The sequence below is a fragment of the Anopheles moucheti genome, chromosome 3, assembly GCF_943734755.1.
Source record: "Anopheles moucheti chromosome 3, idAnoMoucSN_F20_07, whole genome shotgun sequence".
Lineage (NCBI taxonomy): Eukaryota > Metazoa > Arthropoda > Insecta > Diptera > Culicidae > Anopheles > Anopheles moucheti.
In genome coordinates, this window is record NC_069141.1 from 65,000,932 (window position 1) to 65,014,743 (window position 13,812).

Genomic DNA, 13,812 nt, shown 5'->3' on the forward strand with positions numbered 1-13,812 from the left:
AATTCCGTTAATTGGATGCGTGTAATGGACCGAATATTACAACTACAGCGTTTTCATGTAATTTTCCCGACCCTTTTCTTTATTTAATTTCGAAAAAAAGTAACATAAAACTTTAAAAACCTCCTAAAATAATAGAAAAAAAGTATTTAAATTCGAGTTCCAATACTAAACATGTGGAAAAGCCCGTTCTTATTCCCCGTTTGATTTCATACTGAAAATCGATCTGTTTCCATCGAAAGGTGGAACGTTTTTCCACCCATCTCGTCTACATTTCCACCCCGCATAGCAATATTATTAATGAAATAAATTCATGGGAAATATATGCTCCACAGAATCCAATCAATCTCCCTTAATAGATGGATTGCGGTTTCCATTGCGCTGTCCCACACCTTCACGTTTGCTTCGTTTGCTTCTCGTTTCTAAGATGAAGAAAAAACGTCCAAACATAACACTCGTGTGAAGCTGATCACACGTTGTATGTGTGTGTGGGTGTAAGTGTGTATAGATATAAGTATGTATTTTTGCTTGATTTCTACCATTAAACTCCTCTAACCAGCATCAGGCAAAGGCAAAGCCAAACCGTCTGTTATATTATCCTAGAAAATGAAAACCGATAGATAAATTGGATTCTGGCCGCTGCCAATCCTGCCCCAAAACCTTGGCCAGACAACGGAGGGACGGAACGAACGGGCAGAAGATAACGAACGATTTCGGAATTGATAGCGAAAAGGGACGGGCGCCCACCGGTCCTTACTGCTGGTTCTCTGGTTCATGTTTTTTTTTTCTTGTGTCCCTTTTTTGTTGTTGCTGTTGCCCGATAAATAACAAGATCGAACGAGATATCGAGAAATCGCTAAGATATCGGCCAAGATAACGGTGGAACTCCGTGGACCCGTCTCGAGTGGTGTGGGTTTATGTTGGTTTTCAATTCGTTTTTTAAATATAAATGCAGATTAGAGACTTTGCCAAAATGTTTGTTCCACCGTCCCGGGACTTAAGCGCGAGGTGTGGTGCTCACGTGCTCAGGTTAGAATTCACCTTTTTACAAGCACAAATTTGACTCTTCCTTAGCGTCGTGTAAGGAACGGGGAGTTTTTTTTTCTATTTTTATTTTTACCACCCATTTTCCACCAAATTATTCCATCGATATGGGGTACGTCACAGGAAACATGCAAAATGTCTTCGTTTTTCATTTTTTTTTCTTTTGACGCCACCGAACGCCACGCCGGTTCTAGGTGAGACAAGCCTGAATTTGAAAGTTTATTTACTCAGCTTTCGGTGCATACGAATAACTGTGCCAAAAGCAGCATCGCCGGGACCAATTTCAATACATCATTATTCCACCCGATCGGCGGCAGCATAATGAAACTTCTGATGAGCTTCTTGCTCGCCGATGCGCTTCACGGATGCTCCGGTCGCACCGTTTGAAGCTTGCCGGCACGACATGTGCGCCCTACCGCCGATAGCGTATCAGGTGCGCGTTCTTTCGCGTTGATCGACACGTTTTCCCACCCCTTTTTTTTTTTACTTGCGCTGGGTGGTCTTTATATCTTCCCGTCCACATGCTCATCCTGCCTGCGTATTATTATTGCTTTAGCAAGAGCAAATTGTACACCTTCAGACACTCGGTGTTTGAGGGTTTTCACCGTCCGGAGTGCTGCGGCAAACTGCGTGCGGGTGGACATTTGCAATCTAAATCATTGTTTGGTCCGCCACACACACACACGCACCCACACACACACACATCATGCAAGCTGGTAAATATTCTTTTTCTCGCTACGATTTACATATTATTGAACTACAGCGCTAAGATGACACGTCGTTCCGCCCGGAGTTCTTTCCATTCCGGTGATGGGGGTTGCGTGTGCCTCACGTACATACACACACATCTCTCTTCACCAGGCACACGGAAGCTGCAGGAAGAGATCAAAAGAAGTTACGCAGCGCGAACACTATCGCGACACTGCCGGTACTGCCGGGTGCTCAAAGGCAGCAAAATAACGGCAAACATCGTTTGATCATGCAATCGTAAGAAAAACAAGGCGGCAAACTTGCCCCGGTTAGTTACGGTTAGGGGAGCGAAAAAAGTAATCTCGCAATCTTTCGCTAGAACAGGTGGTGATTATATTGTGGTCGATAGAACGAGATACAGAAGCAATGTTTTTAACTATACATGGACTTTAAAATCATAGCAAAAAAAAGCTTAAGAAGTTTTATTTTGGTGTGTCAAAACCATTCAAGATTTTTAGTACTAAAATTTTAAAAATATGTCGATCTAGGAGTTCTTTCTGCTGAACAATTTTCTTTTTATCTATGGTCATAATTTCCACATAGTGGCTTAAGATCACTGGCTTAACGAGACCCATGTCTTTGTCACGTGGTCGATTCGATAAATGACCCACACTATATCATAACAAAGGTCACTCCATAAGACAAAATATCACTTACGCCTTACGAACGTTATCCAATTAAATTAAATCAGGACAAGGCAAACTGCTGGAATATAAATCTTTGTTATCATCCTCATTGTAATTAATACGGATCTTACAGCAAAATATAAAAAATCACCCCAAATTATAGTACTTTCACATCGCTCATTGAAGTTACTTTTGGCAAGAGTGACATGAACGGATTCAACCCCATTTCCGTTACTATTCTATATTTAAAGATCTTTTTTATATAAATAGTATACACACAAACATATAATATTTGCATTTTTTGTTTTCTATTTTTACTTCCATTTCTATATTTAACTCTTTTCCTTTTTCTATGTTTTATGATAGTTTTATAGCTTCGTTTGAAAATTAATAATTTAAATTATCCCTTTTTGCATTTTCAATGTTTTATTTTATTTTGGGAGCTTAAATTGAAACGTTTATGGTACCTATTTTGCTACATTGCATCAGTTGTTGTAGTTATTTAAGATTGCTTTCTTTTATCATTTTCTTTTATCTTGTTTGTTTCATGCATGTCATGCGTATAAGCATTTTTAATTGTAATTTATGTAATTTAATACATTTGCTTATTATTTTTCCAACTCTATTGTTACTGTGTAAGTTATTGGATTTAACCTTTCTCTTAGACCTCGAATTTCCCTAATTTACGCTTACCCTGCTCAGGATAACCTCTTAAAGACTCATCCACTTTACTGTCAGTCTGCTAATGATGCGCACATTTTAGCTACATTTCATTAACATAAGCCCCGACGAAAACCACCAACTTCCTCCTGAGCTACTGATCATGCTGTTGCATAACATTTCGCCCTTTTTTTCGTTGTGGTTTAGCCCTGCTTACTAGCTCAAATAGCATATGGTCACCATCGTTACCGTGAGCAGGTTTTAGCCCACACTCTCCAGGACGTAGTTATAACGCCACAGAACCATGCTCAGAAGGCTGTTTTGTATGTTTGTACCTTCGTAAGATCGTCGGCTTGGATGAAAGCAAGGCGCACATTAATTAATTCCAGATGTACGCGTTTGTCCACCTTTGCCATTGCTGCCAGAGGAGTGTGTTGGGTTGGGCGCTAGAGGGAAAAAAAGGTGTTTTCTTCCTGCAGCACGTGTGAAGCCTTCTAGCGCTGGTGCGATTCGAATAGGCGGAACGCGAAAAAAACAGACGGAAAGAACCTCTGCAGTCTTATCTCGATTTTCTAATGGACTCGTTTAGTTCCGATGGAAAGAAAAACCTCTACGTAGCTGTACAAAAAGTATCCTCCGTGTAGACAAACATTTCTAGCAATTTGGCACTCTTTCTTCGAAGCCAATTCAAATAATATTTCATAAATTCATTGAAACTTCTTTAAAAAATCTGCTCTCTTGAGTTTCCACTCCAGATTCCTACACACGCGTTTCGTTCCTGTCTGGATCATTCTGCCGCACTGTTTGTGAACACAACACAAGGACATACCGACAAGCCTGTATGCATAAAAATGGCTACGAATTTATTTATTTCCTCCATACGTTTGGTGAACTCCGGAACAGGAACCGGACTACACTTCCTGCATGACTCTATTTAAAACAGTTTCCCATTTTCCACCGCCCCCCCCCCCCCCCCCTCCCCTGATCGGGCCAGGTTCGTACAAAACCTGTGAAGTCTGCTAATGACTTTAGCATCATGTCAGCTCCCATTAGCACGGCCACTCTTCTCACACACTCGGTCCCGGTGTTTGCATAACCCACAGTTACCATTATCTCGATGTTTCTGGTTTCCTTTCCGCTTCTCTTTTTTTTTTCGCTCCATTTCTTTGCTTTAATTTTAATTATTCCTCGATGCTCATTTGCAAATCCCTTACGATGCATGGGGACGACAAGACGATCCGGCGGTCCCGGCTTAGTACCTTAGTGCTGTCTGCCGGTGGTTTATTAGTGAAAGGTCGACGGCTAGCAGACGAACGGCTACTCCCGTGTCGTGTCCGTCGGGAATTCTGCGCTGTTTTATTTATTGCACACGGCACGGAACAGTACAAGGAAGTGACCGGAAATGTTTCGAAGGCCCGAAAACAAACGGTGCAGATAGGATCGTTACCGGGTTAGCGTTGTTCCGATTAGTGTAAGCAAAATTTGTTACCCATTTGTTAGCTCTTGGTCAGCTGGTTGGGACGTCGCGGCGGTGACGGAAGGTGCGTAGTTTTATCTTACGCAAATTAATTCATTGATAAGGCTAGTACATCGTTTAAAACAAAACATGATTACTCCTCTACCCGGTATGCTAAACGCTGTTCGATGCTTATTAATACACTTCTTCTGCAACAAAGATCCCTTCTCCTGGGGCAATTCTCTCGGTCTAAAAATAAGTTTTAAATGTCGCGCGTTCAACGTTCGAAAATCTCTCCCTTCCATCGCGAACTGACCACGGACCGGACCGTGGCTAAACGGGGTCTCACATAAAAATAGATATCACGTTCACGCGAAGCCGCCGGGTTTTTGGTGGTGCGTGCGAACATTTAACGGCCGATCGTGGTGGACTTTCACCGTGTTGCTGTTTAAGGTAAATTATTTCGAGCCTGAAGTCAATGCAACGGTGATCATACTACCCGGGGGATGTAGCTCAGATGGTAGAGCGCTCGCTTAGCATGTGAGAGGTACCGGGATCGATACCCGGCATCTCCAAACTATAAAACAGAAACAAGAAGAGATTCTTTTTTCCAATCAAAAGAAACTTCTCCTTTTCTATAGCAATTTAGTTTAAAAATGTTGCTATTGTTTAGTAGATGTTATTTAAAATTTCCTTACCAACACTACAGCAGCTCCAAATAAGTAAAATGAAGACAGAAAAAAGGACAATATTTTCCTATCATTATCATGGCTACCATCTCTCCTTGGGCGTAGATAAACATCAACACCAAAATTCGTCCTCGGTAACATCATCTTTTTCTCGTACCACCTCAACGGCACCCAGCACGGGGTTTTGGGGCACGGGCAAAGGGCGGTGAAAAGATCATTTTGAGCAAGAAAAATAGACAGTGACACTAACAAACTTTCGCTCCCTTCCCAACATCCTAACAACCGAAAGGGCCATCTTGGAGGACGGATTTTCCCCCTTACCGATGTCTGTCGCTTGAACAGGTTCGCCTCCCCCGCACCAATTTTGCTCTGTCTGTCACTGATGGGAACGATAAAAAAGAAGAGTCCTTGTTGCGGTTTTGATGCGTTCTTTTCTCACCACACTGGGAGTATGGCATTTTTTTTATTTTTGATGCTCATTTTGTTTCCCTACCCGGTAGGACACGAGGAAAACCTTAGCGGGGCAACATCAATTTACGCCACAAACGATTTATCTCCCACCGGGATAGCGTGGGCTAGCTAAACAACAAACACAAAAATGCACACACCAAAAAAGAAAATCATGACACGAGTGGCAAAGATGTTTTTTCCCTCCCCCCCGCACACGACTACGGCTGTGCCGACGGTGGAATCGTCTGGTCGCTTGATCTTGCGCCGGGAATGATGTTCATCGACAAACACCATATCACACCACGTCATCTTCAGCGTAATCCGAGGGGATGTTTGCCACACCCCAGCCTGTCCTGTCCGCGCCCGACCCGGCGGCTAGGATGAGAGATGAGAGCTTTGATTTATTTTCCATTGACCACCAAACCGCCATTACTGTCATAAAAATACAATTTCCCAAGTTTGCTACGTACGGTAACGGTCGATGCGGCACGACCGATGGCTTATGCGATGTGTCAATGACTTGGCTTTGCTCCCCGGGTAAGACACCGGAGGATCAACCGTGAAACGATGAGACACCACTGATGTGTAATGTGAAAAGACGTGTTCCTTGGCTAGAAGAACCGAAGCCGAGCGCCGTTCTTGCGGAGGGCGATTGGAAGCATAAAAATCATCCTCCCGGAGAGAACTTGACAACCTTCGGTACGCTTTACCCGCCCAGGGTGGGGACCGGGCGTTGTCAGATGTGTCATCCTTCTTTATTGACACCACATATAATCGGTCATGCTCGGTTCAGTTGGCAAAACGATTTAACAGCGGGCTGAAGGGCGAGTGCGATGCGAGCCGACAAGTGGATGAACTCCAGCGGCCAGGGACCGTTCGCTTGAAGTTTGGGGAAAATTTTCTTCCCCGGGAAACATTTGTACGGTTCATTAAACTTGTGGTCATTGTAAACTGTCGACAGCAAAACGACGGTTGGACGTTTGAAGTGGTATGATGTGAAGGAATGATGCCTTTAAAATGTTGGCCCCCCGTTTTTTAATCGATTTCGTTATGGAAGTGAGTGATTTATTTCTCACATACTTCATAAAAAGACCTTTAACATAGTACATTTTGAATTATATTGTAGCTTTTTGAAAGATAATATGAATGCCTTAAAGATATTACTAATAACTTGGAATATTGACGAGGGAAAGTATAAAGATATAAGCTGGAGCTATAGCTCAACATGAATTCTACCACTTCTAGAGAAGTTGATGTCCTGTGGAGTAGCCAGAACTATTGAAGAAAGTGCAGTTAATAGAAAGTAGAAACATTTGGTGTTCCGCATGACCTTAGACATCAATTTCTACACCAGTTTGATCGCGGAAATATACGAAAAGATCCTCTGTTTATGGCTTTTCCAAAATTGATCTGCCGATCGCATCTGACGGGTTGAAAATCTTGAGACGAGATCCTTTGGACCAGTCACGACTTTGACTAACCAAAGTCTCTTTTCTCGTTCAAGTACTTCTGGATATTTTGGTCCGCATGACCTTAGACATCAATTTCAACACCATTTTGAGCGCGGAATTATACGAAAAGATCCTCTGTTTATGGCTTTTCCAAAATTGATCTATCGATCGCATCTGACGGGTTGAAGGTCTTGAGACGAGATCCTTGAGACGACTTTAACCAACCATAGTATCTTTTCTTGTTCAAGTACTTCTGGATATTTTAATCGTTTGGTCAGATATCACATGGAAATTATGAGGTAATTGTGGCTTTGATCTTCATCTTCAGTTCCTGATAAGAGCTCCCATACGATAGAAGATCCTCAATATCGATTAGACAAAAAGTGCCTCATGATATTTAACATCTATACTCCCATACAGGCGGTCCATGTATTGACAGAGGCGCCAATTTTCACACGACAGGACCGCATCAAAATCACATCCATATCAATATCCCGTACGTAGGCTTGATTGGATTGAAAGGTAGATTGGCAAGCATCTAGACCCCCTTAAGGTTGTTGTACCAGTGAAGAAGAAGAAAATACTCCTGGATTTTAAAATACATGCTGGATTTAAGTTTTAAAAATGACAGCTTTAAATTGATGGATTAAACTCTCTCGAATTTGGTCAGTACCACAGCAATGGACGATGCACAGAAATCATCTCCATTAGCTGGAAACTTGTGTGGAAAATGTTCATGATCAGTCCATATGTCCAATGCCCCCTTCTCTTTTTATTATTTTTATCCCTGCAAACCAATATCTTATCCCTTTCATTTAATCGAATTCATCATTCACCGCACACGCATTGAAAATCATCAAAAATTCCATTTTGCCGGAAAACTCCACAGCGTTCCAGTTGAGGGGGGGAGGGTAGTTCCAAAAAACCCGACCGCACAAAACATTTCACGCACAACTGACGCCCGTGTACAAACACAAACATTCGCCCGTTATCAAAATGGCACTCGATGATACGGGGCGAAAATTCATCGACCTCGCCCTCTGCATGCACCCCGCCCAAAACCCAGCCTCCCGGGGTTTGATACGGATCCGTGCGTAGCTCGCTGGATAAACGAATGCACAAATTTGCGCGCGACTTGCTCACGGTAACATAAACCAAATCATTTACGCACCGCTTAGAACCGTAAGCTACGCGGCATAGCAAAGGTGGCGAATGTTCACGTTTTACAATAACTATTCTGCCGAATCCGACCCCGGCCCGGATGGTCTCGGCATGTTACCATGGGCCTGGGAAAATTACACACCTCACTAGACCCGCGTGTGGATGCGTTTGTGGATGGTTTGTATAAAAGCAAACGCATGAAGGCTCTTTTTTCCCATCACCCCCCCATCAAATCGGGAGCCAATGTTGGGTGGAGCCAGGAGGAAAGAGGACACGAAATAAAAACATATACATTTTCCACCTCATAATTCAAATCAATCTTGCAGCGATGGTTGGTGTTGGTGTTGGCAAATGGGTAAACATTCGCCGACTATTCACCCAATCCATCGCATTTGGAGCAATCGTTCGCTCCAAACCCCGATCACTGCCCTGAGTGTTTGCGATGATGTATTTGCGTTTGGATATTAGCAATTCATTCGCTGCAAAATGCTAAAGAAACAACATTAGAATGCTGTGCGTACGAGTACGAAACACACACACACACACACACAGCACGCGCGTGACAACATTTCCCAAAATGCGTTCCGTCCCACATTCGACGAAGGGACGATTGTGTTGAATTGTGTAATCAAAACGGATGCCTCCGGTTGTAATTATTTCGGCTTGATGAAGCGTGTAACATTGCCAAACAAAACGGAATCATTCGCCAAAAATCCAAACCATCAGACCCACCCCACCCCCCATAAAAGGGGGTGGAAAAATCATACTCTAGCGCCAGTTATTTATCCATCTATTATGAAGGAAGAGTTTGTTTGCCGCCGGCTTGCGACGCGTGGTGATGGGGATTTCGATGCGAACCAATTTGTTTGTTTGGAAGAATATGCTAGAAACCAATGTACTTCGGGCTAATCGATGATGATGATCCATATATCCAGGGGATCCAGTTGTTTTCCTGATGATTATGATCTTCGATAGAAATCCTTGAAGATCGCTAGAAGAAATGGTAGTAATCGTTCATTAGTTGTTTTTAATAATTTTCTCACACTAAAACTTGCTTTAAAATTGCAACTTTTATATTTTTGTGTATGTTAAAAATGTCATGAAAAACAAATTCTTGACGAATAACCCTAATAATAATTTTGAATCTTAACTATGCTCCTCCGAACTTTATAGGGCTGTTATAATAAGCTTTGGGAAATTAATTAATTCCTCGTTTTCAATCTATAGTAAAACTCTGACAGCACGAAACGATCTCCAAACATTTCGATTGTAATTGATCGACGCTTACAGCGCATTAGCATAACGAATCTAGAACCAGAGCGATAAAGAATCAAGCGACACTAATTTAGCGACACCGAAATAGCAGCAATACAGCTCTTATGAATCGCCTCCGATGACAAGCATGTTAATTGTTCCAATCTAGCTTTCTGGCAGATAAATAAAAGATGCTGATAACATCCTACCCCCTAACAGCAAACCATTAACATGAACCTAACACTTTATTACACACATTTCAATTATTTAGAGCAAGATTGTCTCGGTAAGATAGGATCGGCTCGGAAGAGTGAGTGCTGCAACTGCAGTAGAGTTTGCTATCGATACGGCTAACAACCGTTGCGGCTAGCAAAAAGACTTACCCTTAAGAAAATAGCCCAACCACCCCAGTGATACGAAAAAGGACACACACGCAAACAAAAAAAAAAACAATACGGCAGAGCGATTCGTATACCACTTCAAAGCCCGGTTCCCGCGTGGCCCGGTTGCAATCGAAAGATTTATCTGCTCTGCAAACAGCACAACAACTAGCGCAGTAAATTTATGTCTACGGCGATCGTAACGAAATGGCTGCCCGGTACGCACCACCCGCAGCGGTGGACGAGCGAGGCGAGATTTATTTTGTCATCTCCCAACCATCCCCCCCATACCCAGAATGTCCCTGGAAGATGAGCTGAAAACTAACAAAACAACACAACACAACACACACACGAAAGAATGATACGGTATCCTGGTTTAGATGGCCGGCGGACACAAAAGACACAAAGTTTTGCTGGTGAGTTTATTTAACAACTCCGAGTCCAAACGAGATTAAAACCCCACGGCCACCATTTTCTCGTGGCGTAGCGTATGGGTTTTTTTTTGTTTGTTTGACTGTTTTTCTACCAAAACTTGGCCCCAAACGTGTGTATCTTTATGTGTGAGTGTGTGTTATAAAACCGTTGTTTTCCAGGCATTGTACTCGCTCGTCCTTTTAGGTGGATTGTTTATTTGTTTCGCTCCCATCCCTCACCCAAAGTGGAGTGTGGATTTTTTTTTCGGCACCCAAAAGATAAACTCTCCTTCTTTAAGCATCCTAAATCCTCAAGTGCTATGCCTTTCCCCTCCCCCTTCACCGGGGAAGGTAAGGCTGCAGGAGAGGCGAAGGAAAATTTATACACCCAACTACAAACATAAAGCTACTTTGCTGAAGAATGGGTAAAAAATAACCCACTACGTGGCCATCTTCACACACAATCCTATATGATCCCGAAAAGTACTAGTCCCTCAATATATCCTTGGTTCGCGACAGGACACCACCGGCGCGACCACTCATAAACAAACAAAGAATTTTTATACTCGGTCACGGGGTACTTCGGGAACTGTTTCGATTCTTTGGGGTTTTTTTTTGTTGCGCAAGTCGCCCTTTTGAGGCAGCGAAGAAAACAGGCGAGGAAATCTTCACACAGCAGGAGATCGGTGGTCAGTGTGGGGGGGGGGAGGGGGGCACATCATGGGACACCACTTGGGACCCGTTGGTTATTTTTCCACTCATCCAAAACCGAAAAAAGGCTTCAGATAGAAGAAAAAAAACACACACACATTGGGTGATGCTCGGAAAAGAAGGAACCACAAACCCAAAAAAAAAGAAAATACTAACATAAAATAAACGCAAACATTTCCAAGGCGGCAGTCATGGCTGGCCTGAGTGTGGGTGGTTACGCCTGACCAGATCCGGTTGTCCGGTTTGTCCGATTTCCGATGGCCACACGGAAAAGAGGAAGCTAGGCGAGCAGGAGGACTCCTAATGGGATGGAAATAAAAACTAGGAAATAATAAAATTCCCAGGACTCCCCCGGGAGGACTCGTCCTCTACCGGCGTCCTCCCGGCGGCAAACGGTAGAATCCTTTCGAGTCCAATCAAGCGCAACCATAGACGCAAAGGAGTGTGCAATGTTATGGTGTGGGTTAAAGGATAACAAACAAGTAACGGCAACCACAGAAGAAAAAAAATCGGTCCAACGATGGAAAAAAGGCTATCTCATAACCGCGAAAGAAGCAGTAACCTTGTGAGTCCGGTCGTCATACTGAGCATGTTGAAGGGAGACTTCCGGATAAAACTAAAAAAAAAACCATATACCTTTGGTGTCTTGCCATGGTCCGGCTGGTCATTGGTTTTCCTGTTTGGACCACACCCACCATTGGGCTTTTCTTTATTTTTCCTAGTTGCGCCATCGCCATGGCAAAAAGGTAGAAGAAACGTTTCGAAGCTTCCAGCGCCAACCCGGCGGAAGAAAACGGACCGGAATCTAATGCTAGCTGGTTCACTCTCGCCCACCAAGTAATCCCGCTGGTGCTTGCGCAACATCCTTGCAGACGGGCGCGCACTGAGAAGTGGCCATCGTGGCCATAAATTTTCCCATTTTCATCACGCACATTATTTCCAACTATCCGCCGCTTACCCCATCACCGTTTGGCCATCATGCGAGTTCAGCGACTGGTGTTCGGGAGAGCGTTTTCCCAGGCGGTACGGGAAACTCTTCACATCTTGGGAAATGGCATCCATTTCGCAGCTTTTCCTTCCAGCATGGTTGGAATAGAATAGTCCTTTTTTGTGAGGAGTTGGGCGCGGGATTGAAGAAGGCTATCCCAGGATCACATGTGCGTGGAATGGTGTGGAAGTAGCCATTTCTTCACCACTGGTCACAGCCAACTTGAGAATGACAATCTTGGGTTTAATCTTCGAAAAAGGTAATCAACTACAGTGCAACGCGTTCTTCAACGCTGGGGTGGCAGATAAATGGTGGCCGCAATAAGCAATACGGGAAAGCCGGGAAAACGGATGAAAAAAAACACACACAAAAACAGAAACAAATTCACCCGTTTGTTTATTTGCGCCGGGTTCTGTTTTTTTTTTTGTGTTGCTTTCCCATTAAAAACAATGGCTGCGGGAGATAAAGGGTACCAAATGCGCATACATCTTGCGTCACCGTGGTGCTGGTTGGAAGGATATTAAATAGCGTTGGCCGTTCGTTCGTTCGTACACTACTGCCAAGCATAACGAATGCGATCGTATACTAAGTAGCCAAGTAGTTTGGCTGTTTTTTTGTTTACATTCCTCTGAAATAGTACGAACGACGTGAGAAATTTAAACTTATAACCGGTTGACATATGGTTGCTATGCAGGGTTTTACGAGCAAAACGAGACACTAATTGCACCTTGCGTTTAAATGAACTATACGGAGTTGGTAACAATATATTTGCGTTGAGAATGTTTGTTAGTTTGGTATTAACATAACAACAATTTATTACCAATCCAAATGAGGTAATTACATTGTTCCAATCATTTTCTGTAGACTTCACAGCATAATCTATTAATTTAGCCGTTTCAAATTTTATTTAATTTACAAGTAGTATTTTAAAATCTTCTTGCTGGATTAAAAATATGATTTTTGAGTACTTTTAACAGCACCTATAATAAACATATTCCTACAACTAGAACTAGAACTTATCTACTTAAACAAACGGAAGATCGTTTTCTCCTTCTTATTAGTAATTTATTTGCCACTTTGTGTTAAAATTTAGGAATGGAATATAGAATATAACTTTGCGATTTTAGTATATTCCAGTTTATTATATTCTGAACAGTTATACTAATTTTTCAAATGCTTATTTTATTGCAAAGCAAAATTATGTTATTTTGTTACATGTACTAAGAAATAGGTACTTTCTGAGCTGTCTATTTATTGCATTTAGTCATATCGATTTTTCCAAATTAATTAATTCATGAATTTATCTAGACAATATTAGGTTGGTCTTAGGATATTATCCAGTGAGTTTTGTAAGGTTCATACATAATTTTAAATTCAAAAATACTGATCCTTAAATCTCAATCTCCACAGTAGTCTTACAATAGAGTCTTACTCTTCATACGTTTAAGATACATTTGATATAAAGGAACAGATAACTTCTTTTGACGCATAAAGATGCAATAATTCGGAGTACGCATTAATCCCGAGGTAACAATAATCATCCAGAAGGTCTTAATCGAAAAGGAAATAAATCTATTAAAAACATAACTCAAATTGTATATAAAAGATAAACAAAATCTCACAAAACTTCCGGCCTCATTTTCCTTTTGCTCGATTGGCATCACACAAATCATCATGAAGTTTAAGCTAACTTTATGCTTAGTAACCACGGTCGGTTCGCTTCATTACGCCAGTCCTCGCATCGAATGTCACCGGTAATCACACGTTCATCGAACGTACTAA

The 13,812-nt window shown here is 42.3% G+C and overlaps 1 non-coding gene across 1 annotated transcript; it reads left to right on the plus strand.

The window, feature by feature from the left end:
* Nucleotides 1-5,035: 5,035 nt before the first annotated feature.
* Nucleotides 5,036-5,108, plus strand: Trnaa-agc (transfer RNA alanine (anticodon AGC)). The gene has a single exon. It is a non-coding gene; the product is annotated as a tRNA-Ala (tRNA).
* The last annotated feature ends 8,704 nt before the right edge of the window (nt 5,109-13,812 follow it).